The sequence below is a fragment of the Triturus cristatus genome, chromosome 12 (genome assembly GCF_964204655.1).
Source record: "Triturus cristatus chromosome 12, aTriCri1.1, whole genome shotgun sequence".
NCBI classification, from domain to species: Eukaryota; Metazoa; Chordata; class Amphibia; order Caudata; family Salamandridae; genus Triturus; species Triturus cristatus.
The window spans coordinates 281,441,130-281,459,102 of record NC_140595.1 but is presented as its reverse complement, the minus strand read 5'-3'; the positions used below and the strand labels follow the sequence as shown (position 1 = coordinate 281,459,102).

Below are 17,973 nucleotides of genomic sequence, written 5' to 3'. Positions count from 1 at the left end.
TATAGACAGGAGATACTGCTTCTGAAATAGGGGAGCATTGGGAGGAGAGATAAGCCAAAGCGAAGTAACGTTCAGTACAGAAGGAAACTCTTCAGTTAAACAATATACTGAATACCTGTTGGACAAGAAACTTTGAAAGATAGGGCTGTTCACCTCCGTCCATACTTTGGGCACAACATTCTGGAGGACTCAGTTTTGCATTGCAGAAAAATAATCTTACCCCTCACGCTGGGCTGGGTCAGGAAAAGCTTAATTAAGCCTTGGAAAAGCTAAATTAAGCCTTCACTCAATTCAGTTCCTTGAACAAAGTGTGCCCCTTAATTCTTGTTCATACTCCAGCAGGCCACCATCAAAATCAGTTTGATCCTCCCATCTGGACTGCTTTGTAACAGTGGGACCTTCTCTGGCCAGATATGCTGCAGCAACAGAAATATGGATCCTTCACTGATTTAATGCCACAGAAGGGAGCCACACAGGAGGAAAAGATGATAAATCTTCCCAAAGGGGAGGCAGATTGAGGCACTTTGACATTTTTAGGTTATCAGTGTGTTTTTAGGCCTATATTGTTAGTCAATATTATTGAGAAAGTTGTATTTGCTACCAGAAACTGACCAAAACTTCTTGTGGCGGCCAGTTTCTATAACAAGTTCACACGGTCTCATAAACTCTCTCAGTACTACTACTATATAAGAGGTAGGCACAAGCGACAGCTTCAGTGTAGGAAGAAGTCAAACACACAACACTTCTTTCTCCACTCAGCAGAAAATGGCTAACAAAGTACTTTGGCAGCCAACACTCACTAGATAAGCAGGTTGACCAGCAGAACCAGGGACCACTGAAGCATGACTCTGATGCCACTGCTGTATCCGTCTTTACATGTATATATCAAAAGGACTGGCTAAAGCGGAGCCACTATCCCTAAAGAAAAACAAACAATAATAATAATTATAAACAAGAATAACACACTTAAGATTTACAAGGAAACAGTATGTCTTTTCAGGTGAGACTGGAATAGCATGCTGTAATGTTGACTGCTTCTGTTGTCAAAGCTCTGAGTGAAGCTTAAATTAGACACTGGGACAAAGGTTGGACCCATTCATGCTGCCAACTTTCACTGATTGCCCTGTTCCCACCCCCATGATCCTACACCACCAACATCACAGCCACCACCACAGGATCTGCTGCCACATCTTTCATACGAGGAACAGAGTGCAAGAACCAGAGGCAGAAGCTGTGGCGTAATGCAGGCCCCTGTAGCCCCTGTTGAGCATGGGGCCTAACTCTTCCGGTGGCCCATAATCCTTCAGTGGACCCCCATTCAGTCCAAGGTTAAAACAAAAAAAAAAACTTTCGAAAAAAAACTCACAATACTTCGGTACTAGGGTGGTTCTGACAAGAGCCATTGTGTTGGCTGCGTGTATATGGCTGCTACACATAAGACCGGATGTAGAGTTTCAGGTTACTTAGAAACACCCTGTTGCCTTCATCTGTAAAATGCACTCCATAATTTCTATAAATTACATGCATGTCAAAATGCAGATTTTTGTGATAGATACAGCCCATAGGCTGGTCTCTGGTGAATGCAGAAACAGTTTTATTAACATATTTCCTGGCTTTGTCAATCTGTGGACAGAATTGATTTGACCACTTCCATTTCCGTATTTGGCTTATATTAGAGTACACCAAGACAGTGAGAGGGAAAAGAGACATCAGTTTTGCAAAGGTTACTTTCATTAGTATGTCCATCCCTACCCCAATGTGCCTAGGTCTTTGCCACCACATTGAACAATCATGAGGTGAGGAGCTTGGGAATCCACAATGGATTTAACCAAACCCAGCAACTGATAAAATGTAACCCTCTCTGGCCAAACCAAGTAATCTTCACATTTGGCAAACCCAAGACCTTGTCAATACCTCTCTTTTTTGCATACTCTTTAGTCCAATAGATATAGCTGTGGCCCAGAATCCATACTATAAGCATTTTGAAGTGAAGGGGCAATAGTAGTCAGGAGAAGGCTTGAGCTGAATGAGTACGTTTTCCAAAGGAAAAGCAGTTAAAATAGAGGTAGCTGTATTACAATATATATATATATATATATATATATATATATATATATATATATATATATATATATATATATATTTCATTGGATGTTGTCAGCATGGAAGTGAAAAAAATTAGATAGTGTGCTGGATGCGATAGGAAGAAGTCTTATTATTGTCTGTTGTTTAAAAAATGAAATTTAATACAGACATCAATATGATTTTGAATCTGTGAAGTAAACCACACCTGCTGTATCTCATTTGGAAGTAGCATGTTCCTTCTAGAATGTGCTGTGAACTCCTGACCTACTGGTTCCACTGGGTTGCTAGGTATACTGAGCTAAGAGTGTTTTGGATGGAAAGGTGTTAACGAGATAGAACATTTTTTTATTTTAAGTTGAGGAGTGATGACACACTAAGTAGTGGCAAGCTTTAATTTCCAGCTCAGGACTATGTAATAAACTGTTGTGTAGTATTTAGATATTTTTTAAATGAATCTAGATATAGATTTGAACTCCCGTTTTTTTTGCGATTACTCTGCGATGATCGTGAAAAAATCAGAGTGGAAAGTAAAAGAGGATGCCATTTTTATAGTTGCTTTCTATGAGTGGAGTACCATTCTTGTGCTTAGTATTTACAAATCTTAACAGTGTCAAAACTATCCAGAAAGAGCTAAATGAACAATATAATCTACAAATTTAATTCACTGGTATGTATATAACTTTGTAATTGTATAATACATTTACATTAGAAATGAATATGTATATGAGAGTTTGATTAAAAAGAGTATTACCATGATCAATGCCTTTAACAATGACAATGTTTTAAATGTCCAAGCATTATCTGCAGAATAGATACATCTATGTTATTTGCATTTTGGGAGTTTTGGGAGTTTTAGTCACATTATTAAACAGGAGTACTGTAGTCATGAATAAAACAGTAAATAAAAATATGCTGTGCCTGTATATAAATTATAAGGTAGTAATACTTGTTAGGTATGTATTAGGAAGTGTTTGTCAATGTGGTTTTTAACTAATATGATCGGTTTACATATGTTTAGATGGTGAGATACATATGTTTTTCTGGTTGCAGATAGTTATATGTACGATGAGACTGTTTAGTTTACTTAAAGATGCAGAGAACTATATATTTTTGGAAAGATGGCCGGAAGGTGTATATCTTTTATAAAATCACATATATGTTTACAAGGTGATCAATGGTCTTTAAGGCTGTTGGAAATGTCATGTATATAGTGAGGGTGGTGCATTTCTTTCAACATGCACTGTTTTAAATTGGGGTGGGGTAATAGTGAAGAATGTCTTTTGAGAGTTTGTGTGCTAGCTTCACTCGGCATGTAACTTTTCTTTGAGAAATTCTGAATATATGTTTTAAAGACAGAAGAAATATTTGATAAATGATGTAGGTATGCCATTAGGAAAAGGTTTTGTGCTTTCAAAAGGCGAGGATTGCTGTTTTCAGTTGTAGAAACGTATTGATGCATGTGGATACTGAGTAACAGAGCAATGTATACTCTTAGAGAGCCATCAATGCAATTATATATCAAGTGTGAAATCTAGACTTATTCAATCTCCCAGGTTACTACACATGCACTCTTCCAATGTGTTCATCCAATCACTCAGATAGTAGCAATATAGTTATGTGAATACACAGGCACTAACTATGCAGATATGGAACCACTGATGCAGTTCATTTATACTCTGTGAATCATGTAGGCACTACCTATATTCTAAGGAAATTACGTAGGCACTATCTATGCACTAATTCAATCATCCAGGGAGTATTGTTGTACTCAACCGGAAACATATGTATTTATAAGTTTTAGTGAGGAATATGTACTCTTTTTGAACTTTCTGGTGAATTATATATGTAACCTGTCACACATTGTTTGCATGTACTCGGAGGAATTAGTGAGCTATATGCTGTGATACACATTAATGTGCAGAGTTTTATATAGAGTGTTTCCCAAAATTTAAATCTGACACATCTAAATAGAAAAGTATTGAAACACTCTGGTGCCGATTCCGATCTGTTAAAAAAAAATTACCGTACGACTCGTATCCGTATTTTTTTACGTACGAGTCGTACAAGTACCGTACAAACTGGCAAGTACGATTTGTACGTGAAAAATATCTACGAATAGCGTCGGGAAAAGTCTACGAGAGTGCGTCGGAAAGTTATTACGTCCGAATATCGTCGGGAAAAGTGTACGACACGTCCCCGGACAGTTTTACGTATGATTCGTAAAACTTAAGTCCGAGCGCACAAGTACGATCCGTACCGTCCGTCTGAATATACAACTGCATGTAAAACGTCCCGTACGGAGCGAACTTCGTACCACCCCTACCCTGGGCACATCTGGGCGAGGGGTACGTGTCGCACGGCCCCCCCAGCTCCCCACCCCTCCCGCGTACATCCGCACCGTAATCCCAGCCCCCCCATGTACGCACCGTACCCCAGCACCCATACGTGTACGCGCCGTACCCAACCTCCGTACCACAGCCCCGTACCTGTACGCACCGTACCCCCACCCCTGTATGTACGCGTAGCGCTGGAGGTACGCACCGTACATACGGGGGAGGGGGTACGCACTGTACATGCGGGGGGTACGCACCGTACATGCGGGGAAGGGGGTACGCACCATACATGCGGGGGGGTGGGGGCACGGTGCGTACCAGGCCCCCTTTTCATCGTGCATCGCGGCGTACTTAGCTTTTCCGGCACTCTTTGGGTCCCGTAAAAATATTGCCGTACGAAGTGCTGTGGGTACGAATTGTACTTGCTGATCCGTAAAACGCTGCCTGACTCCGTGCGAATGTCGCGTACGCGGTGTCCCGGATCCGAATTGTGGGTATATTTTAGCCGGTCGGTGTTTTGTACGATTCGTACGGAAATGGTGTTTCTGTACGAATCGTACTTGCGGGTTTGTAAGGTGTTTTTCCCGGGTACGAGTCGGACGGAGAAGACGCTCCGTACGACGGTTCGTACCCGGATTTTACAGGATCGGAATCGGCACCTAAATGTACCGATGACACAGTTGTAGAGAGGCACAGAAATAGGTCTTATGTTGTGATTTTGGATTTACAGTATTGAGACACTGTATGTACTTTTACACTTTGGTTTATGTTTATTTTAAAATTGAGTATATAAGGGTTACAATTGTTTTTTAGTGTTTATAAGGGAGAACTGAGAAATGGGGCAGCAGTGTTGTAGGAGAGGATATAATAATATTAAAAGGTAAGTAATAAATTAAGTCTTGTGTTTTGGTTTGGGATTGGTACATTGAAGTACGTGCTTGTAGTTATGTAGGTAGGTTTATTTGTACATTTAAAACTGCAACATAACATAAAAACTATTTTTGTATTATGTGTAAGGCTGTAGTAAAGTAGATGGTATATTAGCTAGAAAAAAAATCAAATATAGTTTTGTTTTTTTACAGAACAATATCTGCATAATTACAGACAAATTGCAAACAAAAGCTCAGAGGGAAAAAGAACAGAAGCAAGTGCAGTATCTATGCAGAACTGAGACTGCAAAGGGGCAAAATAAAGAAAAAGGGGTGAAAGAAAAAAGAGCTATTGGTAAGAGGACAAACTAATTTGTTAAAAATATATATGTAGACATTTACAAAGATTATGAAATAATGAAAATAAAATTCAAACTATGAGTAAGAACAACAATGGACAAAATCTATACAGCAAGAACAGGAAAGAATGTAACAAAGATGTATACTCCTGAACTAGGAGACAGAGGCAGTTTAAGGAAATCAGAGCTAATATGATTCATAGTAGAGTAGCTATAAATCTACTGAGAAATATTAAGAAGTATAGAAGAAGGAGACATGCAGTGAAACAGAAAGAATGATTTGAGAGAGTAGTTGATAAGGCGTTTTCTTTGAAGGTGAAGGTTTTTATTTTGATTATAAATGGAATTATAAAAAGAATGAAGACTCCCGGGTGCGTGGCTAGGAGCCATCAAAATTGGCCACGCTTGAGTGAAGCTCCGCAAAGCCCAAATTCATGGCCCGTAATCCATACCAAAATCCGGACCTACGTCTAAGGTAAAACCCGGATCCCTACCCCAGGAACACACCGGACCGCAGAAATGGCGATCCGGCGTGGAAAGGACGCCAAAAAGACCGAGCCGGAGAGGAGTGTATTACGCTGCGAGGTAGACCGGGTGCGTGTGGCCCACCCACAACGGAAGGCAGGGGGGGAGGCCATACGCGAGGACCAGGACGGAGGACGCAACCCAGGCCTTGGACTGGGCCTTAGACGAGCGTATTACCGGCCCAGAGGGGCCTGGCGATGCGCAGACAGGTTACAGGAAGTGAAGTCAGCGGGGGGGGAAGGCGAACGCACCCAGCAGTGGAGTGCCTGTTGGAAAGCCGAAAATATGATCGGAGACAGCAGACACCTGGGCGGGCAGTTACAGGTGAAGACACGCTCCTCGGTCCTCACACTACAGGGGAAGACTGCATCCAGCTAGCAGGTGCCTGCAGTTAGGAGTGAAGGGAGCAAGGTAACATTAAATCGGGCCAGATGACCACCGGAGAGCCGCAAACAAGAGCAAAGGTGACCTGCTCCCAGGCTGTTTTTTGCAGAAGGATAAGTGACCCTCGGGCCCTAAACATTGTAGGTGAGTAGGATCTGCTTCTTATAGTTACCCCCACATTTTGCTGATGTTTCACAGTTTTTCAACTTTAGTCAGGCTGGGGCCCTGCTTCCTCTCTAAATTGATTACCAGTACTTTAGGTACACTCCAGATTGGATTCTGGGGTACACTTATAAGTCCCTAGTATATGGTATACTATTTACCCAGGGCATAGGTACCCCAGAGGCCTACCAGGGGCTGCAGCATGTATTATGCCACCCCTGGGAAGCCTGCCAAAATTACACCACAGGACTGCTACTGCAGCCTAGGTAAGGTGGTGCATGCACCCCTTACTGAGATATAGGTTCACTATATCTCTCCACATCACTGCACATATAAACCTATCAGTCACCCCTATGGCAGGCCTTACTAATCCTGAAGGCAGGGTGCTGGGTTTTATGTGAGAGGGCACCCATGCATGAGTAGAGCCCCTCTGCAGCCTTAGGAACCTTTATTCCGGGGTTGTTTGTGATGCAGCCAAACCATATACTCTTAAGTGCATTATAACCTCGCGGTAAGTGCTAACTTTGGGATTGCTGCACGGAAACATGTTGTGTTTGGTGTCAAACACCTTGGAATCATACCCCCACACCAGTAACTGGTGTGGGAGTATGATCCTACCCTTCTAGAGGGAGAGACATGACAGCACCGGTATACCCGTTACCAGCTAACAGAGCCCTAGCATCACAAAATGGATGCTGCCAGCCACAGACACGAGTCTACCCTCCTGCTGCTACACAAAACTCCAGCAGGGGAGGCGTGGACAATAGGTTTCGTGTCACAGGGAGGTGTCACCACCTCACAGACAGGTTTTAGTGTATTGGGCTGGGTGGGTGCACTCCAAGAGTGCTTTGAAGTTCAGCGCTGGGGGCACATTTGGTGTCCCTGTGCATGATCCGGTTGCAGGGGCTACCAGCCCCTGTTCTGGCATGAAACTGGACAAAGGAAATAGGTGTAGACACCCCTCTTTCCTGACCCTCCCATAGGTGGGTCCCCCTTGGAGTAAAGGAGTGACTCCCCTGCAAGGCAGGCACCAAAGACGCATCTGTCTGGTTTGCATCTCCGAAGCTCCCGCTGAATTCCGAAGAATTTTGCAACATAGGAGGTGGGTTTCCCTGGTCTCTGAGGTTGATCTGTGCACTCAGAAATTCTGAGGCCTGTATCCCTTGTGGAAGACCGTGCAACCCGAACCCCTGGACACCACAACTATTTGCAGAAGCATCAGCTTTCCAGTGACTCCTGCAGCTGAGCTTTGGGTTACTTGTAGCCCTGAAACCGAGCAGCATTTGCACTGAAGATTGCTTGCCTACACTCCACAAGTGTTCCGTGAGCTGGCCCTTTGTGTTTTCTCTTGCGGTCCCTTCGCGATCCCTGGTCCATCAACTGGTGGGTCCCTGTGAAGATAACTTTAACTTTAATTGGGCTTACCTGGTGAGTCCCTTGCTCACTTTGCCACTGGATTCAAGTAAGCCTGGCTGAAGACGGCTGAAATGCCAGAAACCGGTCCTAGGAAGCTTGTTTCCGGTCCAGGGAAGACATGGCTTGGCAGTTCGGGCTGGACTGTTCCCATGAGGCACAGAGTCAGACTGATTTGCATATGGCCATGTCTGAACTGGGGTGGCAGAGTGGGCTAAAGAACGGTGATAGATTAAACCCAGATCAGTTGACTGGGGGTGAGTGCTTGCAATGTTCAACACTCCGTCCATCATTTCCTTTGGTTTTTGCTTTGTTCGCCATAAGTTGGCAGGGTATGCTCAGACGTGAGTCCCTTGCTCACTTTGCCACTGGATTCAAGTAAGCCTGGCTGAAGACGGCTGAAATGCCAGAAACCGGTCCTAGGAAGCTTGTTTCCGGTCCAGGGAAGACATGGCTTGGCAGTTCGGGCTGGACTGTTCCCATGAGGCACAGAGTCAGGCTGATTTGCATATGGCCATGTCTGAACTGGGGTGGCAGAGTGGGCTAAAGAACGGTGATGGATTAAACCCAGATCAGTTGACTGGGGGTGAGTGCTTGCAATGTTCAACACTCCGTCCATCATTTCCTTTGGTTTTGGCTTACCTGGTTGCTCCAGATGTGCCCTGACTCTCCATTGCTTGGGGTGTCCCCAGGACCTTGCTGGTCCACACCGAAGCATCATTTCTCTTCCTGCAGGGGTTGCTTTTGCCAAGGCTTGTTGGGTCCAATCTGGGCACCGACACCGCAGCACTCGACATCCTTTGTGGGACAGCTTGAATCCAGATCCTGCTTGTCGTTGATGCCTCCTGGTCCTCTTGGCTGCAGAGTCAAGCTTCACCTCTTCGCACCTGAAACACCCAACATCGGTGGGCATTCGTCTATCATGCACCTGGTCACTAGCAAGTGACCCAGACTCTGTCCCCTCTGCTTTCAGGTTTTTCTGATCTTCGATTCAGGCTTGGATCACACCGGACACTTCTCTCCTTCCCGGCAGCAGCACTTTGCAGCAGATCGTCATTGATATCAACGACGATTCTCGACACCATTTGACACCTATCACCCGGCTTCCCTAGGTGTGTTCTCACACTGCACACGTCCCCCTCTCCTGTGTCACGACCTTGGATGGTTCCTTGGGGTCCCAGCGATTCTATGTGCTCTAGGCACTGTGCCTAGTCAAGTCGTGGTTCTTATACCACTTTCTTAATATATAGTTTGGTCCGCCCCTAGGGCCCATTGTATATTGTGCTATTTACTGTCGTTTCAGAACTGTATTATTGTGTGCCTTGCTCTCTAATCTCATAAAGGGATTAGAAGAGAGTGTTTAGAAATAAATACATATATGTTATATATATACCTTGTGTGATTCTCCATTCATTTAGTTATTCAAGAGGTTATAATCTGGTAAACCAAGCTGCTTTACACTCCTTCAAGACTTAGCCTGAAGGCTGCTCTCCATAGCTACCACTAGGATAGCTTTCAATAAAGGTTGTCTTTAAACCTATCAGCAATAAGGGTTGTTTGGACTGGTGCAAGGTGCCCACTATAAGTAGTGGACAGCATATGCCAGGCCAACTTCTCACAAACATCCCGGGGAAAAGATACCTCAGCTGACAGGTGCCTGTGGAGGGAAAAGACAGGGGCCCAACAACAAAGACTCGACTTAGCGACCGGCTGCCAAGCAGTCAATCAGAACGGATGCAGCCGGCTCCCAAATTGACCAAGGAAGCGACCCCTCAGCCCTAATCACCCGTGGGAGATACAGTCAAGAAGGCTAGTGCCTACAGTTGAGATAAGAGGGGGTGCAGGACTGCTGGGTTGGGCCTACCGGACCGGGAAAGTGCAGAAAACAGGAAGGAAAACCGGAGGGGGCAGCATACATCTCGGAACCGGAGGGAGACCGAATCTCCGGGAAAAGGAACAGCTGGGAGTTGAAGGATAGCCCCCACTCGAACTGGGACACTTTACGGTGGAGGAAGCGATCAGATGCGAGGGGGGATAGCTCCTGCAACACAACGAGGTCAAAATCCTGAAGAGTCAGGGAAAGCTAAAGGAGTACAGGAGGGAAGCAAAGGGGCCGTTCCCCCCCCCACCCCCACAGGTCAGCTAAACAATACAGGATGGTCAAGAGGAAGGTCTCCCCAGCAATACAAACTAATAAGATGGATAATTACGCCATTTCTAAAACACAGGCCACAGCCTCATCAGGCCGAATGGAAGAAAGGGAAATGGAAGAGCCCTCACTAACATCCATAATGGCGCTTTAGCTGACCTGAGAGGCACAATAGAGATTTCTGGAAAACTGCTGACAAGGTTACAGCGGCGGAAGGGAATATTGCGCAGCTGCAGACCTCGACGGAACAATTCGAGCAGCAGGTCCGACAGTTGAAGCAACAACAGAGCGTGATGGCGGCAAAGCTCGAAGATCAGAAGGGGCGCGAAAAATGCAACAATATAAGAGTAGTGGGCGTTCCGGAGGGAATGGAGGATCAGAGTGTGGACCTCTTCCTGTAGGACCTCATATTAAATCAGCTGCGCCCCAAAAGACTATATACTCACTACACTTCAAGGCTCCTAAGGCAAGAGAACAACTGATCCACGGAAGGCCGGATGGAGACGACAGAATGGCTAAAAAAAAGGAGCAGAGAAATCTGGGAGAATTGACAGACACTTCACCAATGGTGACTGATCTGAACCTTGAGGACTCCAGGCATTGAGGACCACCAAGGTCTAAGTGAGACTGCTGAGACAGTTCAAGAGAGGAAGTGGGGATCCGCGGAGGGAGGGCAGTAAGAGGTGAAAAATACCACCTAAATGTACGGAAATGGACAAGCATGTGATAAAGGGACACAATGTAGCATTATTGCAAAGGACGCCAGCTCACCCCAGCATGGTGCAGTTTAGAAAGGGGCGACAGGCTCTCTGCAAGTTGGGGGGGCAAGTAGTTCCAGACCTGTCCAGCAGGGTAGCAGGGTGGGGGGGGTCACAAGTTGTGGGAGATAGAAAGCCGCGTTAGGCAAGGTTACCTTTTAGTTACATTATTTATGCTCAGACATTAAAGATATGGATCCACACAAACAAAATGCATTGTAGACCAGGGGCACTCCAATCGGCCGTAGGCACCAGGCAGACGGCACCTCTGACCGGAGGCGAACAGCTATTAGTTCCAGAGAGGGGGGACGGGGATATTGTATCAGTGAATCTCACAGAATATGGTTCAAAATCTTTTAACGTGGAATGTCAATGGGCTGGGCAGTAAAATAGAGCAAACGCTGGTGGCGCAGTATTTGAAACAGCATAGTCTAGACATTGTGCTACTCCAGGAGATGCACCTGAAAGGTAATCACTGTAAGGCATTAGATGCAGGGCCGGACTGGGAACCTAAAACAGTCCTGGCAAAAATTCTAACTTCAGCCCCCGTGTCCTGAAGTGCTAATGTGCGCTAGAACCAGAGCAACATTTTAAAGTTGCCTCTGGAATCGCGTAATGTGCACCACCACTCCTGGAGGCTGAAACCGGCCTCCAAGTGTCAAAACCGGCCTCCTGGGGCTCCAGCCTCCCGGGGGATTGCCCGCTTGCCCAGCTGGCCAGTCCGGCTCTGATTAGATGGGGGGGGTACAAGCTTCTAGCACACGTGGGATACACTACTAGCTCTAGGGGGGTGGGGATACTGATCAAGACAGTGCTCCCATTTATATCGGGCAGGAGCTGGTGTGATAATATGGGCAGATGTGTCGCTTTAACAGGCACCTGAGAGGGCAGGACACTAAACATATGCTCAGTATACGTTCCCCAAAGACTACAAGCGGACACTCTCGCAACACTAGGATGCCCGTGGGGATGTTGATTCTGGGGGGAGACATAAATTCAGTTATGGACGAGGGATGGACTGACTATCAGGGGCAGCGGGATCAGAAGGTAAAGAGCCTCTAGAGGGATATATAGTAGCAATGGGGCTGACAGATTTATGGAGGGCGCACAATCCTCAGACCCGATAATATACACACTCCTTGGCTGCACATAACAGCCATTCTCGGATAGGCAATTTGTTTACACTCCAGACGCAGTTGAGCCAGTTACGGGGAGCGGCCCATAAGGCACGAGTGGTCTTGGATCACTCTCCAGATGAGGTCCAACTACAGGGGCATGTGCGGAATAATGGTTTGCCATTGAGATTGAACCCATGGTATTTTAGGAACAAACAGAGTAAGGAGAAATTGCAGGAATGCATGACACAATACTTTCAAGAAAATGAAGGCTCAGTGGAGGAGGCGTCCACCCTATGGGAGGCATATAAAACCGTAATTAGGGGACATGTGCAAGCGCAAATTGGGATACAGAAGAAAAAAAACACTGAAGATCTTGAGGTGCTTGAAAGAGAGGTAAGTCATCTTGAGAAGCGGATCAGCGGGGGGCTAGATCTAGACTCTGAGGAAACACGCAGGCTTAAGCTCAAACAGCAAGAACTCAGCAACTGAGTGAACATAGGGCTCACAGCCACACTGGGGGATAAAACAAATAAAATGCTTGTCTGGCTCGAAAAGAGGGATAGGGAAAGGAACTGGGTACTGGGTACTAGAGATCTATAATCCAGAGGGAGGCCCCTATAACACCGGGGAAGCGATAGCGGAGGCCTTCACGCAATACTACGAGATACTTTATACCCCCTCGTCGACTCGAACCACAGAGGACTGCACAGTACTACTTAGAGAAATAAACATGCGATCACTGACCACTGAGAACAGAAATGCATTAGAACAGGACTTGATGACTGAAGAAATAATGAAAGCCCTTATGGATCTACAATCGGGGGAAGGCAGCAGGCCCTAATGACTTACCTGTGGAAATGTATAAATGTGTAACAAGTAGGATCACACCTCACATACTTAATATGTACCGGAAGTCCAGGGAAAAAGGGGAACGCCTAGCGGATGTTCGGGAAGCTACAATAGTGGTAATACCAAAGAAAGGGAAAACTCTGACAGAGTGTGGATCCTATAGACCAATTTCACTATTGAATGTGGCAGCGAAAAATTCTAGCAAGAGCGTTGGCGACTAGGCTGCAGACAGTGATCCCAGAGTTGGTCCACCCGGACCAATCGGGAATCATGCTTCAAAGAAGTACAAGACTGAATCTTAGGAGGCTATATGGGGTGCTACACTGGGCTAAGATGGACCAAAAAGAAGATGCAGTTATACTATCGCTGGATGCGCAAATGGCATTTGATAGTGTGGCATGGGAATACATGTTTGAAATGTTGCACAGACTAGGCTTTGGCCCTAAGTTTTGCGAATGGGTAAAACTGCTATACCAAGATCCAAAGGCCAGAGTAAGGGTTAATGGGGTAGTTTCAAGTCCTTTTCCGCTCAGGAAGGGTACATGTCAGGGATGCCCACTTTTGCCAATGATCTTTGCTTTGGCTCTGGAACCACTGGCAGCGTGGGTGAGAAATGATCCTGTCCTTTCAGGAATTGAGGTGGAAGGTGAATGGGAGGACAGGATCTCTCTATACGCAGGCGATATACTGCTATATCTGACCAATCCATATAGCTCAGTACACAGGGTGTTACAAACTTTCTAGCTGTTTGGGAGTTACTCGGGCTATACGATTGACTGGAACAAGTCTCTGATTTTTCCACTAAAGGGAAATATTCCCCAGCGGTTGATTGCAGCAGTACCGCTTACTCCCAAGCATAAGTTCACATATATTGGCATTCAAATCTCGCTAAATGAATATGAATTTCTGACCGACAAACTCCACCCCCAGCTACAGCGTCTGAAGAGTGATGTAGATAACTGGAAAAGGCTGCCCATATCACTAATGGGAAGGGCCGCGATTTTCAAAATGATGTCGCTGCCCAGACTACTCTATATTTTACACCCCGTACAGAATACCCATATCCATGTTCCAGGGTATTGAGAGCGAGCCGTGTAGGCTTTTGTGGGATGGAGGCTGCGCAAGAATTGCACTATGCAAATTACAAAGAGGGGTCTACGAGGGAGGGCTTGAGGTTGCAAACATCAGAAAATACTACTGGGCCTCACAACTGACAGTGATAAATGACTGCATTCACAGACCGCAACAACCCGGCTTTTAGGGGAGATCATTGGGCAATGGGGCAGAGAGGGTATTTAGCCGCAATCTACCGTAAAGGAGGCGAGAGACAGCTTCCACCGCACACACAAACGGTGATACGGTTCTGGTGGGAAACCTCTTGATTCCTAGGATGGAAAGGACAACTGACAGGGAGGACGCCTTTATGGGATAGCGACATGCTTCGGGAGGTAGGAGCACTCTCTGGTTTCAAACAATGGGTACTGCTGGGGATAGAACAATTGGGTGACATCTGGAGTGGACACGAGCAAATAAAGTTTGAAACTACAAACTGAATTTGAACTGGCGAGCTCGGAAAGATATAAATATCTCCAATTGACAAACATCTTGCATCAACACATCAGAGAGGGGGAAACGCCTCTGGAATATAATCCACTAGAGGAAAGATTGTTGATTGACCCCATGAGAGCCAAGGCAACCTCTGTAACGTATAGGAAATCCTATATAAGTCACCCAACCCGGTGGATCCCTTGAGAGGAGCGTGGGAGATGGATGTAGGACTCCTCGAAGATGATGATTGAGAGAAAGTGGTTCAGAGCCCGAGGGAGGTAGCGATAAGGGCCAGATTTCGACTCATTCAACTATGCATCTTACATAGGCTGTACACATCCAGAGCAAAGCTACAACACATGGATCTGGGTGTCTCCAGATATTGAGTGAGGGGTTGCGGGAAGGTGGCACCTTTTTCTGCATAATCTGGGATTGTCGGAGGGTACACGTTTATTGGACAGACGTAACACGAAAAATGTCACGAGTCACAAAGCTTGAGATCCCATTGCAACCGCGTAGTCTGCAACTAAGCGTAACCGTTGAGGATAAATGGACTAAATACACATTGATATGGCTTAAAATAGCAGGAGTAGTGGCCAAAAGAAACATTGCCAGGCTATGGGGGTCTAATCGCGTGCCAGAATCAAGAGACTGGAAAGTAGACATGGACTGGTGCGCAAGTGCGGAGAAGGTAATATACCTAGCAAGAGGCTGCCCCAAAAAATGGGACAAAATATGGGGTCCATGGCAGAAATATCGAGGACAATAAGCAAATAAAGGGATAGGAGGGCAGGGTAATGAAGTTATAGGCCAATATGAAAGTTGTGCAAATAGTGTTGTATCCATTCAAATGTCAAATGTAACAGCAGAAGTGGCAAACCATACATGTACAATGATACGTAAGTCATGTTATGATGTACTGAGTGTTGGGTAATAAAAAGATGTCTAAAAAAAGTATGAAGTCTCTTAACAAAATGGTGTTGTACTTGAGGAGACAAAACCAGAAAAAAAGATTAGTGAATAGAAGTAACTTTTGAACAGTTTTTAGTGAAGAATGCATACATACTTCTAGTACAGAATCTTTCTTTAATGAAAAAGCTATCTCCAGGATAATAGATTAGTTCATGCTATTGATTACAGAGGACGATGTTATGAAATTAGGAATGGCAGTTCTATGGCGAAAGAGGTGATGGTACCTACAAAGGTAGAACAAGTTATTGGAGAACAGATACAAGGAAGGCGGAGCCAGGTGCCTGTATAGAAATAGAATTGTATTAGTGTTTGTAGTATTCAACAGCAATTCATTGATATATTAAGGACATTTATACATATCTTTCCAAGGCGAAGTTTAAAACAGAAAATAAGTACTTTACAAGGATTGGATCCTTGAAAGATTAGAAAGCATACACATTTGCAGGGACACTCACTAGCTTGTTTATCTAACAAAGTGTGCCAAAGCACTTTTCATCATTTCAGGATGTTAATTGTATACCACTCAACAATGCGAACTTCAATTAGGAGGCTGTACTATGTGAAAACTCCTGCTTTATGTTTAGGTGATAGTTGTTGAAAAGTGTACTATCCAATGATATTCCTTTATTTTTCAGTGACATGATTTTCTGTTCTGTTTTTGATTTTTTTTGTGGTTTTGTATGTGGCTGTTCTTGAAAACTCTTCAAGTATTGAGTACATTGAACATATTCGTGCATTTTTCTATATTTTTGATATCTAATAAACTAAAAAATCCAAATATTTTCTGTGGTCAAATGAGGTTTGTTTATAACCTGTTGGATAAATTACCAATGAAAAATTAATAGGGGGAGTTTTTGTTGTTCTATAACTTAAAAACTCTGGAGCCATATCTGTTGCTGCACCTCTCAAAGGACTTTCTGGGTGAGAATTGTTGCTCGTGCCTGTGATGTTGATGATCCTACAGCTTCCCTCCACTTGATTGCCAGTTAGAGAGGTTTTCTATGTTAGGTTTTAAAATGATAGACCATGGGCGTCATCCCACACGATTATTCTTTATTTGCCCCTCTAGAGTGACTCTTTTCACAGAGTGTGCATTGTACTAGGTTTGATTCCTGTTGAGTTTGGGTACGAATGGGTAGTTTTATGGGTGTTTTGTAGTTATGTTCTATTCGTGAGTTCAGATGTTGAAAGTTCTTTTATAAAATGGTTGTTTTTGTTAAATGTGTTGCTAAAATAAAGTTAATCAATTATGTTACTAAACAACTCGACTCAAACTTTGTATAAAATGTGTTTAATTTTCTGTTTTACATTTTGTCATTTGTATTTGTTATGACTGATGTCATTGCGACCTTCGGTGTTGCTGTGAAGAAGGAAAATGCATTTTTGATGTAATTATTTAGACAAATGTATACAAAAGGGAAAGTTAAATTAGTATCTTACTAAATAGCCACACTGAAACTTTATGTAAAACATGTCTATATATGTGTTTTACACTTCGTCAAAAACACCTGTTATTCGCAGTGTGTCCTGGGCAATGGCACTCATAGAATCACACAGACTCTACCTGAGCAATCATCAAGGACATTCTTTCTGCACCACTCTGCAAACATGCATCCTGGCACAGTACTAGTTGGGGGATAAAGTTCTCTTGGATGCTAAGGGGCCTTGGGGATCAAGAAGCCCTCCTTGTACTTTCTGTAAGTTCCTGAGAGCTGGTCAGAGACCGCGTCCCCTTTCCCCACCACTCTGCAAACACCATTGCTACTTAAAAAAACATAGAAATTCACTGAAAAAACCAAAGGTTAGAGGGCCATTATAGTTACAAAATATAATTTTAAAAAACTTAGAAATTCACTGAAAAAGACAAAGGTTACAGGGACGTTATAGTTAGGCTCAGATTTCACACTCACTAAATAAGAGAAATTCAGGAGTTATTGCGACCCCGCAATGCGCTGCTTATGACCTCACATATTACATCACTCATGACATGGTCAGTGACATCACTGATGACATCTCAAATGACATCACTGATGGCATCATTCACAGGATGTCTGACGCACCCACTCACACCCCAATATAACCTTTCATACACCCACTCAAACTTCTAGACTAGCATTCTCAAAACCATTGACACATCCATACCAGTACTTACACACACACACTCACTGATTCATAGGTCTACACACAGTTCCACTCAGTTACCCATACAGCCACTCATGCACCAACTCACTAATACAGCCACTGATATATCCACTTATACACACATAAAGCTACGCACACACAGTCAGTCACTCATAGAGTTACTCACACACCTACTCACTCATCCATCACAGCCATTTACTCATCTATACAGTTATACACAAACCCATTTAATTATTCATACAGATACTAACACATACTCACTCACACGGTCAAAGTAGTAAAATGGCTAACATAGAGAATAATCAGA

At 44.3% G+C, this 17,973-nt stretch overlaps 1 long non-coding RNA gene across 1 annotated transcript in view; it reads right to left on the bottom strand.

Annotated features, from left to right (window-relative positions):
• Positions 1-840: 840 nt before the first annotated feature.
• LOC146775870 (uncharacterized) overlaps positions 841-17,973 on the bottom strand; it is a 48,976-nt gene continuing 31,843 nt past the window's right edge. Inside the window, exon 3 of the long non-coding RNA XR_014972325.1 lies at positions 841-918. This is a non-coding gene — a long non-coding RNA (uncharacterized LOC146775870). The remainder of the gene's footprint in view (positions 919-17,973) is intronic.